Source organism: Crocodylus siamensis, chromosome 2 (genome assembly GCF_052110815.1).
Source record: "Crocodylus siamensis isolate JL-2025a chromosome 2, ASM5211081v1, whole genome shotgun sequence".
NCBI classification, from domain to species: Eukaryota; Metazoa; Chordata; order Crocodylia; family Crocodylidae; genus Crocodylus; species Crocodylus siamensis.
This window is the reverse complement of record NC_143396.1, coordinates 205,885,709-205,902,806: the sequence shown is the minus strand read 5'-3', so window position 1 is coordinate 205,902,806 and position 17,098 is coordinate 205,885,709. Positions and strand designations below refer to the sequence as shown.

Sequence of the window (17,098 nt, the reverse complement as noted above, 5' to 3'; positions counted from 1 at the left end):
AACAATACTGTATTAAGAAAGCACATTACAAAGTCATGGAGTAAGTCACAAAACAATGTGAGCTTGGCTAGGATTGTTTTATTATTGAGCAACTAGTCTTCTATGGTTACTTACTGAGAGAATCTGTCACTAGTGCTTCCCCTTCTGTCTCCCTTGTGGATGAACCAGGTTCTCTGCAATGATGACCTGCCAGGACAGCTGCAGTCAGGAGTTAACCGAGCCAAGAACAAGATTTGTTAGAGCAGAAAAACAGGCCCTCTCAGTGGCTAATCCCCTGTATGGAACTCCCCCCAACTCCCCCAGCCAACTCCCTCCGCCTCTGGTGGACATCGGATTGACCACAGAGCTCATCACTGACAAGTGAAGCCCATCTTCTTTTCAATAGTTTTTTTTCTAAATAATAATACCAAGAACAGCTCAGCATGGATAGGCAGAAGATGGGGTGGAGGGAAAAAGGGAGAGGAGAAAAGAGAAAGTCTAAAAATAGAGAGGAAGGAAAAGGGAAGGGAAAGGATTCATAATGATTCATAATAATTATAAAGCCCTTCATGCATGTACCACAACAGTGCTTTGGATGAGGAATAGACTTTTTGGTTGTTTGTATATACATGCTATTTTATTAGCACTAAGAGATACGCTGATACACACATAAAAATCTGGTAGGATGGTATACGGGTAACCAAAAGATAACAGCACACTGGTGTATGGAAATCCTGCCACAGTGGCACACGGCCCCTGTCAAATAATTCATTGGTAAATGTTATTTTCCCATGCTGATGTCTAGCACGTGGAATAACATTTCAGGAAAAAAAGGGGTTGTTTCTTTACAATGTATATTTGGAAATGCACCATCGAATGTATGGACTCTTCAAGTGCTCTTGCAGTGAATGTATTCCCAGGAAAAGGAATGTGCAGAAACTCCCCACTGTCGGGTTCTTTAGCTGCATTGTCTGACTATGTGGCTGAGACAATGGGAACAATTTTATGCTAATCAGTGGAAATAAAATGTACATTTTTGCAAGTTCCTTTTCTCCTGGCACAAGAGAAATTAGCTGACACCAGCACTCAGACATTTGTTCCAAGGAGCTCTCAGCTGGTGGGTTTTCAAGCAGGGTGCATCTCTGAAAGATTGAAATCTTCCTGTGGGGTTGTTTCTGTAACTGCAGCATAATTTTTTTTTTTTAGTATCTTATTGAGGTCTTTATTTCTTCCTTGAATGAAAAAAATACTGCATCATGTGTACTTAGAATATACATGTGTATATGTATATGGAAGTATTTTGGATTTAGTTTTATTACCCCTGTTCCCCCCCCCTTTTTTTTGGTAATGATTTTCACCCCTTTTCTGGTAATGAAGCTTCTTAAAGGTAATAACACTTTGCATATGTCCCTAAATATAATAATTTAATGAGAATTGATGAGGAGACCAGATAAGGAGGAATTCTGGGTTCTGTTATACTAGAATAGGAGTAAAATCCTGGGGCATTTGATGCAGGGCAAGGAGTCTGCACAGGAGGAGTTAGTCCCTGGGGAACAGAGAGGGCAAAGAGTGGAAGTTTCAATGGAACCACCTAGGATTCATCCATGTGTCTTCAAAGCAGAACAATATCGATAAAACAGGATGTATACCCATACATGTACATAGGCAATACACTGTAACATGCTGATTTTTTTTATTTTGATTAGAGAACAGGATCTGTTTCCTGTGAAACTTAAGTTCACCAAGAGTTGGGTTCTGTGCCCAAATGTGGGGCATGTATCAAATGGATTTTGGAAAAATTGCTATGACTTGTACAAACTTATGTACTGCAAGCAATTTCTAAAGGCTTCATTTTCTATACTATCGAGGCATTCGTGTATCACAGTGATGAACTTGAAATGAATGTGTGAATAAATAGACATGTGCATCCATGGGTGCTACATTGCTTCCATTAGAAAGTGTGTGCTTATTGTTTGCAAATAAAAGGTTCCCATGGCAAAAATAAATCGTCAGTCTCAAAATTCATAACATGAATCGTGAAAACTTTCAACTACTATTGAAGTAGTTATCCAAACATTTTGTAATGCAAATTTTTCAATTTAATAGACACAAAAAAAGCAAAAAAGAAGAAAAACCTCAGTGCGGGTGATAGCTTTCCATAAAAAAGGCCACTGTTGATTAAAGAAACAACTAACAATAACTTTTCACTCAAACTATTTTGACCATTGTTGTATACAGTTAAACCTGAGCGCTGGAGATATTTGAATAGGAACAGACAGGTCATGCTAGCAAGCAAATTTCCTTTAGATCTAAGGACCAGTTTATGACAACACTTGATAAGGCAGTGCTTTTTGGAATCATGTTCAACTGAATTAACTAATCAGGGCTTTACAAGACTGCAGCAGGATTTACCTTTCTCTCTCTCTTTCTCTCTTTAAGAATTGTAACTTTGGAAATGACAAAAAGAATGGCACTCATTACAGTAAACTGACCCCAGAGACAATCTTTCCTCCCAGTCCAGTGATGATTTTGTATACCATATAAAGTGCTTTGTGCTGCCAGAATTTGCCTCTTTTGAATGCAAAGTAAATATTTCATTCCAGTCATTTAAGGTATTAAAGAGTCTATTGTACTTTTTAAGTGAGAAGGGTGGCCCTGGCATCAGAGGAAAATTCCATATTAAATAATTGAGTTATGCCTCATTATTTTCATCTTGAGTGAAATTGTGGTCCTACTGAAATCAGCAGGCATTTGGCATTGACTTTAATTGGGCCAGGACTGCACCCCATATGCTAATATATCTATAAACACTTTTGAGACAGAGAGCATATCTACTACCGGGAACGTCTAAGCAGCCTCCATGCTGAGCACTGCTGAGAAGTACATCTTGCTCCTTTATATATGCTAAATCCCACAAATTAGGCAATGTAGCCATGTTAGACTAACTGTGAGCATATGCCAACAAGCATGTCTGAGATCAAGAGCCTGAGAGTGGTTCTTGGTATATGTTCAGGATGTACCATAAAATAGCTATAAAGGCTAGGGATAGATGTTACGCATAAACTGGTTTAAACCCGTAACAGAACCGATGTTCAGTGCACATAAACCAGTTTGAGAATGGCTGAAACCAGTTTGCGATAAACCTGGTTGAATGTAGACTTAACTGCTTTGGTTTAACTTAATCAGACTTAACTTATTTGGCTCAAACCAGTTTATGCAATGTCTGTCCCAGCCCCCTTGCTGGTTTAGGATAAACCAGAATCCCCCATCATCCCAGGATGCTCTCTGGGCTGAGCAAGGTTCTCTGCTCCACAGCAGGACTGGCCCCTCACCTCTGCTCCTTGGCTGGAGCTCCAGAGACTGAGGGCTGCTTCCTCCCTCCCCTCACCACTGCCTGTTAAGCAGGAATCCACCCCCGCTTCTGCCTTGCTGAGGAGTTGTCTGTGAATTGGCTAGCAGACCACATGCTGGCTACAGTCTGTGCTGAATCAACAGGCAGAATCAACAAGTAGCTGATAATGTCCCTCAGTTGTTTTCTTAACTGGATGATAAACAGTCATAACTGGATGTTATCAATTCCCTGCTGGGCTAATCAGAGCTCCTGCCTGGCCACACACCCCTCAGCTCCCTGCTATTGCAGGAAGGTAGGGCTGCTGTAGTGCCCCCCGCCCCCCACCCCAGCGTCTTAGCCTGAGCCACTGCAGGCATGTGCCTGCATTTCTTGGGTGTCTGTCCAGTTACAAAACTGATTTAGCCTAGCCAGGTTAGACTAACGTGCAAAGATTCAATCAATTCAGGCTCAGGCTTTTTGAATGTCTGTCCCTAGCCAAAGTAGTTACATGGCCTAATTTCTGGGGTTTGGATCTTACAGGATGATTTTCTTGGCAGCACTCCTGGGCTAAGCATGAAGGCTATGTAAACATGCCCCATTTTTCTACAGTCCATCCCAGAAGGACTCCAGCGCTGCTGTGGCATAAGTAATAAGAAATCATTAGTTCTCCAAGTCAAGGGCTGTCATGTTATTTCTGTTTTGTTCAGGAATAAGAAACAATAATCACTGGAACTAGCAAGCTTTCTGATCCCAGTGTGGCTGGAGCTTAACCTAGAAATTGTAAAATTTTAAGGCTGAGATTTTCAAACGGGTATAAGGGAAAGGGTGGGTGCCCATCTCCTAGTGAATTTGAGGAGGATTGGATCCTACTTTCCCAATGCCTTCTTTCCAAATATAAACTGAATAGACAATAAGAAGAGGTATAATCAGAAACTGGATGCCTTGTGGGATATCCTCACAAGACAATAAAGGGAAGTTATGTAAAATATCTTTTGGGTAAATCCAGGTATGTTAGGAGTTTCAGTGCCAAAAATGCACTTTATCATTATGGCATTCTAATTTGTATTGTATTTATATAGTTGGGTAATACCTCTTATGAATTTTTTTTTTACCATAACTAGAATGACATTTTAATGGAAGCATATCCTTATTTACTTCCTGCTATCCCCCAAAACTTACCCCAAGCAGTACTACCTATACTTTGGGGAAAGAAGGGAATATGAGACTATTTGAAGTCCGTTAGGTACCCTTATGTACTGTGGAAGGTGTGTTGACACCTGGGTTGTTGCTACATAAATCTGATAGGAAAATGTTTGATTTTGAGCCTTAGGGAAAATTTGACAAAAATAAAATTGTTTCATTTATCAAACTTCTTCTGTAAAAGATTTCAAATTTTCAACAAAAACAGCAGCAAAAACTTCTGACATTTTAGCTAAAATCTGCTGTGAACAAAACAAAACAAAAAATCACTTCTTTATCCAAATTTCTGAGTTTTGTAGTTGACTCACTCACCCCCTCACCCCCAACCCATAAGAAATCAGAGACTTTTTAAATGAAACTCTTCATTTAGTTAAGACATAAGGACTTTTTTCCCCCAGTCCTAGTGCAGTCATAAAACGGTGGCAATAATAAGCATAGTGTTCTAAGGACTTCCTAAAAGTAAATGAAGTCAGTGGGTAGTATTTTGTCCTCCACTGAAGTCAGTACATTGTTCTGGTGTTATAAAGGGAACAGACTATCTCCTTGGTTCAGCGTCAGAGGAGCCCAGTTCTTGTGCAGCCCTTTCCACAGGCTGGATGCAGCAGCAGTAAGACGTATGCCAAGGTTGTGAGGAGTTGGGTTGTGATCTTCCTGTTCTGGACTATGTAACATTGCACAACACAGCCACTAACTTAACTCTTGCAGCTACTTTCTTTTGTGCGGATGCCATCCAGATCCAGAATTTGGAACATGCTTAAATTGTGAGACAAAGATACTCAGGAGGACGGACAACCATACAAGTGAGATGAGTAGTAATAGACATATAATTTGTTTTAATTTATTTTTAAGTTAAATACTAATTCCTTTCTCCACACTTTTACCAGGAGCATAACTAGTAATGTTGTCACCTGCAGTGTTGGGGAGTGAGGAGAAGTCTTACTTGACCCCAGTCTCGGAGACCCCAGCTGCTGCTGCCATGTCACTCTTCACATGCTGGCAGTTGCTACTCTAGCATGGACTGGAAGCTGCAGTAAATAGAGGTAGCAAAAGGGTGGCTTGCAAATGGAAAAGGAGTTACAATAATTACCATTTACAATAATTACCATTTGGCATTGGTCATGCAGCCAAGTCCAGTGTAAGATTATCTGACTCTCTAAACCACAGCAGCAGAATATAGGTCTATGTAGCTCCATTCCTGTCCCTCACAACAGTCTTACCTCTTTGTACACACTAGGCACATCTATGCATACCCTTGACTGCACAGTTGGTACTGCGCAGTCCTGGCAGCGCAAAGGTCATTTTTGATCCTCCTGTGCAGTAGCAGCAATGTCATGATTAGTGCTCACTGATGGTATGTTGCTGTAGCTCTTTGCTACAGCAGCATAGCATCTCGTGTAGATGTGCCCACTGTCCCCTACCTTCATCAATAGCAGCAGGGGACCCCTCTGCATCAATAAAAGTGCCACCCAGTACACACATAAGTGACTAGCATGCATCTATTTAGGTGGGTGGGTCATGCCTACTGCACTCTTCTATTCTTGCTACACAGATTTCTCTGTTGAGAATGTATTTGGTAGGTATCCAAAAACTCTTGGACTTAACACACCACTGAGATGCAGGATGTGGTTTACACAGCTGAGACAAGATCAAGGCATTGCACTGATTTCACCATAAAATTATTTGCCTAATCATGATGGCTAGAAACATAGCTGAATCTCAGATGTAATCATCTGACTCCTGGTCATGAGTGTTAGTGCTTATTCCTTAATTTGGTACTGTGCTTTGCCCAGACCACATCTCTGAACATCAGTTGGCCTGCCACTTTCCCACCTTACCTTTGGCTTTTTGCTTGTTTGTTTATTTATTTTTCAGTGAGTTATCGGTATCTATCTCTATGCCTTCAAGGAAGTGGAACATGGATGTCTAGCCCTAGTGTGGTGCCTTCCTCTCTGAATAGAAGATCATTTTGGAATGTAAAATGGAACTGAAATGCTCAGGCTTTAAAGCATGATTTAACTCCATACGTCACTGTGTGCTCATGAAGCTCATGTACCAAATTCTTTGGGAGCTAATGCACTGGATCTCCTTTCCTCTGTTCCTTTTGCATTCCAGGAGTGATCAGTAGAGGAGACCTCTTCTAGGTCTCCTTCCATCTGAGAAGAAGAATACCCGCCCCCCGCCCCAACACACACTTTTCCCATCACTCTTTGCCAGGAGCTAGGATTACTAATGGCACCCCAGTGGATCAGGTCCTTTCAGATAAAAGCTGTGGACTGTAGAAATGTAAGCTTTCTTTCTGAAGCATTCAGTAAATTAAGTGATATTAGTGATACAGGCGAAAAAAATAATCTCTCTTGGTTCATTAAAGTACAATATTTCTGAAAAGAAATATGGAAAACTAATTTGATAAAGAATGTTTCCTGAATAGATGTATCTTTTATATTTGTATAAAATGGAGAAACAGAACAACATCTCTCACTGCAGAGAGAAAAGCTGTCCTTTTGGTTTAAAGACAGCTAAATCCATTTCAGTTCAGCACAACTTCTTTCAACACTATGATTGGCCATGATAAGAATTGTCACTTCTGCAGTCAAATCCAAGTAACATCTGCTCAGTGCAACCAGTCAATATTGTGGAAAAGTTCAAAGAATGAAGATCATTAGTAGTGTCAGCTTTACAACCAGAAGGTAATGGCATTAAAGTGAGCAAGGATAATACTCAGCAATAGTAGCCCTCATTAAGCAGTGATTTATCATGATGAAAAGACCTGTTTAACCTTTGGTCTTCACAAGCTTTCTCTTTTTAACAAAAAGGCCTATTATTTCTAGTTGTCAAGTGATAATTTGTGGCCTGTTAAAAGGATGTATTAAATTATGCTTAAAACAATTATAAACAATCATACAAATATTGTATTTGATGTGGTATAAGTCTTAGCTAATATGATATTTAAATGTGTTTAACCTTTTAGAAATGAAAGTGAATTCTTGTGTTTAAGCTATTAATAGGTATTGTCTCTTAAGTATGTTAAATTAAGTCCAAGGTAAACAAGATGTGACACTTTCATGTCAAGTAAGTATCAAAATCTCTATAAAATATTTTAAAGGCCACATATGTGTCTATAGAAAATGTGTTCTTGTTGTGGCTAAATGGGCATCCATTGCTGATGAGCTTGAGAAATCACTTACTGTCTCTCATCTACCCATTAATATATTTATTTTGGTTAATTTAATTTTTATTGAAGTGGCAGGACTGATGATAGTCGATAGAAAGAAGCCATGTAAGTTTCTCTGTAACATCTTGCCCAGTGTATCTTAGTTCTGACCTGTAACATCTGTGCTGTCCAATTCCTGGCCTCTCCTGAGTAGAAAATGTCACTGGTGACAAATTATGCCAAATTGTATGGTGGCTTTTGTGATGTGGACAAATGTCCATCAAGGTTCAAAAAGAGACTATCAGACTTGCTTCACTTGTGGCCTAGGCTATATTTGCATCCAGAGCACTATAACCAAGAGATTATTAATGCTTTATGTTACTCAGTTTCCCCGCACTGCAGATCTGTCTTGTTATTTAATATAATAGAAATATTAAACTGCAACTATAACTATATTATATATAGTTATAATATAAATTTATAACTATATATAAAGTTATAACAATAACTTTTGTTCCAGTAAAACAAAAAGGAGATTTTTACTTGATCTGAATAGAAAAAGGATAATAAAAGCCTTGTGTAGCTGTTCCCATGTTTACAGTTTATGCTAAAATAGAAATATAGCCATCAAGAGCATTGAAATATTGTTAAAAACAGTTACAGAAATAGTATCTACAATAGGAACAAGAGGACTGAAATAACCTTTAGATTCCCTAGTCTTTCAGCCAAATCCATGATTTTACAGTTCTGCTTACCCTCGAAAATATTTGTGAATCTGCTTTGAATTTGGCTGGGAAAAAAGACAATATTTCTGTAGCCCCTCTTCCTACCTTGTGATCAGTAGCCTGAAGTGTACTTTTCCAGGGTGTGGTAGACCCAGCTTCAATTTTCTTCTCTACACAAGAATTTTAAAATCTTTTTCAAACATCCAAAGAGTGCTGTACCTGCTTCAGCATAGTCTGGAACAAAGTTAAAAGGCCTCTCAGTCTCTTTTGATACTGTTCCACTCTGCATTATACATATTCACTGAGCCAGAGAGACAGAGAGAGGATGACCCTGTAGAGCAGTGATCACCAACCAGTGGATCTTGATTCACCAGTAGATCTTGGAGCCTCTTGGAATCGATCTGAGGCTGGGGTGGGGGGCTGAGTACCTGTGTGCATGCATGTGTGCGCCCCAACCCAGCAGGTCAGTCCACGGGGAGGGAAGGGGTGTGGGCTAGATCAAGGCCACCACAGTGAGGGACAGTGCTGCAGAGGCAGGAGTAGGGGTAAATTGAGTGGGGCCCTGGTCGGGTGGGACTTACCTGCTGGGGAGGTATGACCCCAAATGTTTTCTTCCTCTGCCTCAATCTGCCCCCCCTTCCCTCCCCACAGACTTACATTGCTTTTAAATGACAAAGGTGATCTACTTAAAAAGGTTGGAGATCGCTGCTCTAGAACCATGGTGACCAGACTGCAGCTTGCAAGCCACATGTAGCTCACCAGCATGGTACTTGCGGTTGTCCAGGGCTTCTCCACTGAAGCCTCACCCACTTCTCCCCAAGGCAGCTCTTGGGGACACCAGGCTGCTGGGGGTGGGGGCTGCAGCCATGCCACTTACCCCAGGGCATGCTCCCTGTGGGGAAAGTCAAAGCAGCTTGGTGGTGCCAGGTGGGGGTGGTCACTTCCACTCTGAGTTGCTCGGCACCCCTCCACCCCTGCTCTCCAGCTTCAGTGGAGGATTGAATGTGGTTCCCAGGGTGAGTAACTCTGGCTACCCCTGCTCTAGATTCTTGGTTAGGATACTGATCTAAGAGCAGGGACACCTAGGCTCCAGTCCCTGCTCCAGTGAACATGTAGCTATTTCTATAAAGTGGAACATCATCCATAGGAAAGTTTGAATGCTCCCCTAGAATCCCTTGCGGCATGGTGGTTAGAGCACTCTTTGGCGGAATAAGAGATGGGAGTGCAAATCACTGTACCCAGAAGAAGGATAGAGTCTAGGCCCCATACATTTTGGTTGAATGTCATATTATATTTGAGCGAAATAGAATATTTTATGTCAAACTAAAGGGATGCTTCTGGGTTTTCATTCTGTAGAATAACTAAAATAAATCCATTTTGGTATGAGTCAGACTGAGAAATTATTTTGGATTTTTTGATTCATCAGCCACATTGAAAAAACTATTTTTGTATAGCTCTAGCTTTTACATTATGGCAAGCACCTGCAGGATCCAGCCCTATGGAAAAAGCAACACTTCTAGGAAAGTTAATGTTCAGCCCTTTCCTAATAGTAAGTCGCATGGAGTTGTTCTTCACAGGACTCTCTCTGATTTGGATCGGTGCTGCAGGACTGAGTCCTTGAAATAATACCCTGGCTTCACTGAAGTCAAGGGGCGTTTTTCTATTGGCTACCGTAGAGCCAGATTTTCATCCTTTGTCTCTAGGTTACAACCAAATGATGAGAGGAATGGTGGTATAGAGGAGGCTATCAATGAAAGAAAACTTTTAGATTTTCCAACAACAGATCTTGATTAGGGGCCTACCAAAATGTCATGATTTTGAATGGGCTTGATGAGAAAGCATGGGATCTGCAAAACAGTGTGGGCTCCCTGGAAAAAAAAACTTACCAAAAAATAAAATGCTGCCTACCTCTGGGGAGCCAGCAGTCCTTGTGGCTGCTGCAGCCTAGCCATTAAGCTCTCGGGGGGGGGGGAACAAGGAGGGGGGCTGTTGACACAGCAAGATGGTTGCTGCCCCTGCCCCTCACTGTTGATTGGCTGTGAAGGCTGTCCATCATACAGCCCTGCCTCTTTCCACCAATTGGCGGTGAGGGGTGGGCCATATGAAGAACAGCCCTTGCAGCTAATCAGTGGTGAGGGGCGGGGTCACTGGAGTCCCTCAGCCAATCAGAGGTGTGTGTGGTGGTGGTGGTGGGGGGAACCGCTGCACTTGGCCAGTGAAAATAGCTGCCAACCCGGGCATCTGCTTGAGAAAATGGCTGCCAGTCACCTTGAGTTCAGTAGACCCCCTAATCGTGATAATGCGTATTTGAAAACGGTAGGGAATCCTTGCTCTTCGGTTTGCTATCAGAATGTAAAAAAATGCAATCTACCCACAAAAAAATCCACCCTCCTTCTACTGTTTTGTCCTTTAACTCAAGAAGCCTAAATCTAACTTACATCAAAGCTCTCTTAAACAAAGTGGCATGGATGAACCCTTATGTAAATAAGAACTTGGCCTAAAATGCTTTTTCATTTCAATTCCTGTTTGTCACCATTTCCCTATGTTTTTGCCTGTGAAAAATGTAGGTTTCTCTAAGCTTTGCATTTGGATAATGGGAGATTTGACAGGGATACGGGTGAGTTCTTGCAGCATAGTGACTAGACAGCAAATTGCAATCTGCTTTTAAAATATTGAAACTTTCTCTGTGCTAGTGAAAACTCTGCTCCGGTCGCAGCTGGTGAGTTCTCATGGAAAAAGCAGGAAAGCAAAAACATGGATGACTTCAGCTTTTTGCTTGAAAATATTTGCAGATTTCAAGCTATGGTACCTGATGAGTTTCACAGCTATTAACAAATACTATTTGCTTTCTCTGGGCTCAACATTCTCACCTTAACTGAACAAATCGCTTATGCATGTACTTAACCTGGAGAAAACTTGCATGTTAAAGTGCTTAGCAGAATTGGTTAGAATGCTCAGTCTCTTTATGAACCCCATCAAGAAAGGTGGCATAGTAGATGAGGTAAGGTGCAAGGAGGTAACAGGTCAGATCCTGATCTCAGTTACACTTGTGTAAGTGAAACCTCAGCTTTCTTTAATTAATGAAGTTGCAGTAGTATAAAAGTACTATGTGACCGGAAACAACACGCTGTCCTCAATGTACTTACTTTGATGACCTGAGATTAGAATCTAGGTCATTTGTTGAAGCCTTACATCATCTGGCCTTATCCTTAGAGACCACAAGGGTTTTAGTCTAACATTTGTTATTCTTATCCCAAAGGTGATGTTTAACAAATCTTAGCTAGTTTTGCTAGTTTATTTTTCTTTTTAATAGCATATTTGTTGTAAGTATATGCAATAGTACCATAATAATTGATTTCCTTCCTTCCTTAGCAATGGAAATAAAGTATTTATAACTAACCAAGAAGACAATTTTAATTTTACAAAAAAGTTTAGAGATATGTTGTGCAACTGTTTTGAATGAGACCTTTAAAATAGTGTGGAAATATAGGCAGTATGAAATCAACAGCTTGGCATGTTGCACGGGGTATGTCTACATACATATTAAAATGCACTCGGTCTTGGAACTGGCTTTCTCCATCTCCCACTAGCCCCCCTGCTTCCCCCATTCTGTGCTGCCTAACAAAAGATTTTCAACAAAGAAATTCTTCCTGGTTTGTAAAACAGTTGTGTAAAACTTGGACTGTAAAGCCACAGTTGACTGCTTTAATGTGGAACAGTTGGGAGGGTGGGGAATCACTGACAGGTTGGGACAGGATACAGAAATGGTGCCCCTATTCTGTCGAGGGTCTACTTAGTCACACCACCTGCTCCCCCTATTATTTCAAAGGCAAACCAGTCATGACAGTATGAACAGACGGATGTTTAGCCTCAATACCTTGGACACACGGCACCAGACGGAGCAAGGGGAGTTAAGAAAAGATAAATTAAGTGATCAATAAAGATAAGGAACCTGTTTAGCAGTAAATGGTGGGGACAGAGCAGACAGATCTAGGGGTGAATGTGTGTTAAATAATGCAATTGTGCGTTCAGCTAAACTTAAACTTTTCAAATCTGTATATTGTTCCAAAAAGCCTTTTTTTTCACCTTTCACTGGTTATTTGTGTTTTAGATAGAAATGGTCAAGTGTGTGTGTATGCACACAGAAATATATGCATCTTCTGCTGGCTGGTATTTTGCTGCTGAGGGAAAAAAGAAAGGAACTGTGTGTTTGAAGCTGGATAACAGTTCTAGTCACACCTCCTATATACATGATTTTAAAAATAATCCCTTCCATTAGAGAGCAGTGGAGCTACTGGAAGGGAGTAGGTAAGCATAGGCCTTGACAGCTAACTGGATGTTGACTGGTATGCATCCTTTTTTTTTGCATATTAAGTTCTTTAGTGCAGGGACCATTAAGTTTTGTGCTTGTACTGTATTCCCCAATGTCCTAATGTGATACTTTTTCATCCCTGAGTGACTTGATGTCAGTCAGTCAAAGAATTAGAACTAATGGTAAGCCGTGTGGCTTAATGATAAGTGACCCCAGAGGATGTTTCTGGGGGAGTGGGCCTCCTAAGCCTGCATAACATTTAGACGATAATCACAATAAAATTAATAATCTGACAATCACTTGTGGATGGCTCTTCCAGGTGTTTTGCTAAAGAGAGGCAGTCAAAGTAGGCTCCTATTCTCAGGCACAGTGGTTCCTGTGATGTATGTAGCTTTTATGAATTGTGGTTGATTATGTCTAAGAACTGCCGTTAAGCTCCTGCTCTTGGCAGCTCAAATGCTGTGAGTAGCTCCTAATACTGTAAAAATAAGAACAAGGGCCTTACCCTCACATGTTATTTTTCCCTCAAACAGTTAGTGCTTTTGTGGGAGTCATGAGCTTTGTACTTCTTCCTGAAGGCCCTGAGGTCTCTTCTGGGATTGAGTTCTAGATTCACAGGCTGCTTTCTGGAAGTCTCAGTATCTTATTCAAACTAGCTTTGCTCTATGGGCTGACAGTTCCCTTGTCCCAGTGGAATGCAACTGTTTTGAGAAGACATGATCATACCAAGTTAGTTCCTGGAACTGGAAGGCCATAACCTTAGCTAGCAGAATGAACCCCAGCGTGGGGCTGGCAAATAATTTCTCTTTGTGCTAACTTGTTTATTTTGCTGTTACCTTATTTTCTTGTTGCTGTTCTGCTACAATTAAATATTCAGCTTCTTTGCCATATAGCATGTATGCCCAGCCATCATAATGAGCAGTCAAGCCTGTGTCCAGCAGGGACAAGGGAATTCTATGCATTTTCAGATCTTCTCAGTTGGGCTTTTAAACAAGCTCCCCTCCCCGATTTGAAACCTAAATCAGGGTGAGGAAATGCTAGTAGGGCTGAGAGGACAGAAAGCTCTGAGCTAACTCATGCAGTTATCTTAGACGCACCAATTCTTGTTGAAATAGTTTACAGAGAGGGGAGGGGTCTGAAATGCTAGTGTTACCCTTCAACACACCAGGGTTCCAGGAAATTCCTGTGGAAGAGCTTTTCTAGGTCCACATTGACAGGAGTCATCCTGTATTAACAGCTGCCTCGCCGCACAGGAGATGGTCAGGATTCCTGCAGCTGCTCCGGATCTGCTGTAGAGCATACTCAGCAGTAGTCACTGCTGTTTTGAAAGGATGTCTAGGTTAATACTGGAAAGAATGGCTGGAGCCAGCCCTGCAACTAAAACACTCTGGAACCAAGTTCTCCAGCTAAAAAACTCCTTCTCATGACAGAGAGTGAAACAGTACTGCAGAATGTACCTACATTTCTGCAGGTGGCAGAATGTAGCCCTGAATTCTGTAGTAGGCCCTGCCTTCCACTCACCCTGCACCAAAATCCCTACGCCTACTGAGAGCCCCAAGGACTAGAGGAAATGGTTCTGGGGGCCATATGTTTGACATACTTGATTTAGGCTATGTTAGGAGATTACATGGTTGGTGCCAGGGACCCTAGCAGGTAGCCTAGCCTGGGTTAATTGCCTAGCCAACCACACCTGCCCTGGGTTTCAGGTTGAGCTCTGTCCCTGCTAGTTAACTGGCTGGCTTCCTGACTGGCTGCTGAGAGTCCAGTCTCTCCACTTACTTCCACCTGTAGTTATAGACCAGCCAATGATGCTGAACCAGTATGCTGTGGTAAGCCCCTGGTTCCAGCACTCTGGTTTTGCTGGTTCCTGATCCTGGTTTTAGTTTGGTCTTTACTTTGGATTTTCCTGTGGGTCTATTTCCTGGCTTCTGACTCTGGTTTGTCTATGCTCTTAAGCTTTGCTTGACAGATTGTCTCTTGGATTAGGTAACTTGGCATCTGATCCCTGAATCCTAACCCTGGACTGTGTTATGGACTCTGCCCCTGTATTTCCCTCTGGATTTGGCAGTGTGGCTCCTGAACTCTGAGCCAGCCCCTGGGCCCTACCTTTCCTCAGTAGACTAACGATTACATTTGGAGAGTTTGGGTATAGTTCCTGCTCAGATAGAAATCTCAGGCCTTCCTCTGGAACTCAGTCGAGGAATTACTATTGGGATCCCATGTATTATACAAAGCTTTGGACTTTTTGATGAAGGTGATTAGAAACTCAGCAATTAATTTGTTTTGTCTAACATCAGTGTTCTCAGTGTTGTACAGTAAATAGAAGAAATGATCTCTGATTGGCTCAAAATCTGACAAAATGGACAACAGTATGGACAACCCAATGTCACAGTCCAGAGATCTGGAGATTTGGTCAACGCAGTTCTCACTTTGGTGGATTTTCATCAAGGGGCTTCTTGATAGAAGCTTAAGATGGGATTTGAATGAAAATGAGGTGACTTTTCATAACAGCCTTGCATATTGATACAACAAAACCTAGCTAAAGAGCTACTGAAATCTATTATTTCATACATACTTAGAACATTTTTAAATATGTATTTGATTAAGGCCATGGAATTTTTATTATATACAATTTTTATTATATTATTATATACAAGTCTTTTGGAGTTGTATGTACATTAGCAAAGAACACTTGGGCTAGGGACAGACATTCAAAAAGACCAAAAGAATTGATTCAGTCTTTGCAGGTTAGTCTAACCAGCAGAGAGTGACCTGGTTTGCAAGTGGATAGACATGTGGTACATGCCTGTAGTGGCTCAGGCCAGAAGCCCAGGGGCACTAGAGCAGCACTTCCATTCCAACAGAGTAGCTGAGCTGAAGGGGGTATGACCAGGCCCTGGCCGGCCTGAGTTAGAGGGGTTTAAACCCCGCATCAGCCTGCAGGGTTTGGAGGGTGGGGGAAGAGGGAGCATCTGCTGAGTTGGGGGCGGAGGGGGAGGAGCAGAAGGAGGGGAGAGTTCTGTCCACCCCAGTGGCTCTCTGTTAGGTGGGAGCAATCCCCACACACAGGGCTGCCCGCCCTAGAGGGGAGCACTTCCCCCTCCTCCCTCACCTCCCACACCCAGGGACGTGGGGAGGGAGGCTCTGTTTGGTGCTGGGGCAGTTCTTCCCCCTCCTAGTCCTCCTCCCCCCCACCCACCATTGTGGGGTGTAGAGGGGGGCACTGCAAAGCTGTTTGGCCGTGGAGGGGGGCTCTTCCCCCTGCTTCTCCCTCACCACTGAGGGGTTGGGTGGGGAGCAGGGGCTCCATGTGATGCTGCCTGGCCCCAGATGGGGACTCTTCCCCACCCCCCTGCCCCCCACAGGGCAGGGATGAGAGCTCTGTTCCATGCTGGGAGGTACTCTTCCCCCTCCTCCTCCTCCTCCTCCCCCTACCCCCACCACCAAAGGGCAGGGGTGAGGACTCTGTGCAGGCTGCCCGGCACTGGATGGGTACACTTCCCCCCCCCCAGGTTGGGGGGGCTTTGTTCAGTGGGGGGGAAATTTCCCCCCCCTCTTCCCCCTTCTCCTCCCCCTACCACCCACCACCACGGGGTGGGGAGGGGAGGCTCCTGCAGGAAGGGAGCAGGGAAGGGAGCATAGAACAGAGCCCCCCCCCGCCCCACGGGACAACCATCCTGACATGGCCCCATTAAGGTGAAGGGAGCAGGGAGAAGGTTTAATTCCTCCCTCGGTACCTTCTGGTCCCTTCTGCTCTGCAGCCAGGGTCTGCCAGTCCCAGGGGCCACCACCACAGCTCCCTTTCCTCTGCTTCCCAGCTGACTGGCAGACCCTGGTTGTGGTGGGCAAGGAGGGGAAGGAGGGAAGAATTAATCACCTCCCTGCCCACTTTGCCTTGACAGGGCCATGTTGCCCGGTGTCTCACCATGTCCCATCTCTGCTCTGGCTTGAGAGCAGAGGGGAGGAGCCAGCCCAGCCATGGAGCAGAGCCCTGCCCAGAGGGCATGCTGGGCTGCTGGGGATGTATGCTTTTCTTAAACCAGCAGAGCTCTGGGACAGACATTGCATAAGGTGATTTGAGCTAAATCGGTTGTGTCTGATACTACATTCAACCAGGTTTATCTCAAACTGGTTTTGGCCATTTTCAAACTGGTTTATGTGCACTGAATGTCTGCATTGGTGATGTGTAAGGGGTTTACACGGGTGCACCTGCACCCCCTGAGATTGGCTATGCTCCCTTCTGAGAAGTGCCGCTGATGCTGCCATCAGGCAACCTGGCTGCGGGCTGCTGCAGCAGTGGGGAGGGGCATGCCTGGCTTGCAGCTGGCCCAGCACAGCAGGTACAGGCAGGTAAGTAGGGTTTCTTGGGGTGGCAGGGGTGGGGGAGAGATCAAGACCCC

General features: G+C 43.2%; 1 long non-coding RNA gene across 1 annotated transcript in view; it reads left to right on the top strand.

Annotated features, from left to right (window-relative positions):
• Positions 1–17,098, top strand: part of LOC149871620 (uncharacterized) — a 173,650-nt gene that overhangs the window by 99,707 nt on the left and 56,845 nt on the right. The gene's annotated exons all lie outside the window — the stretch shown is intronic.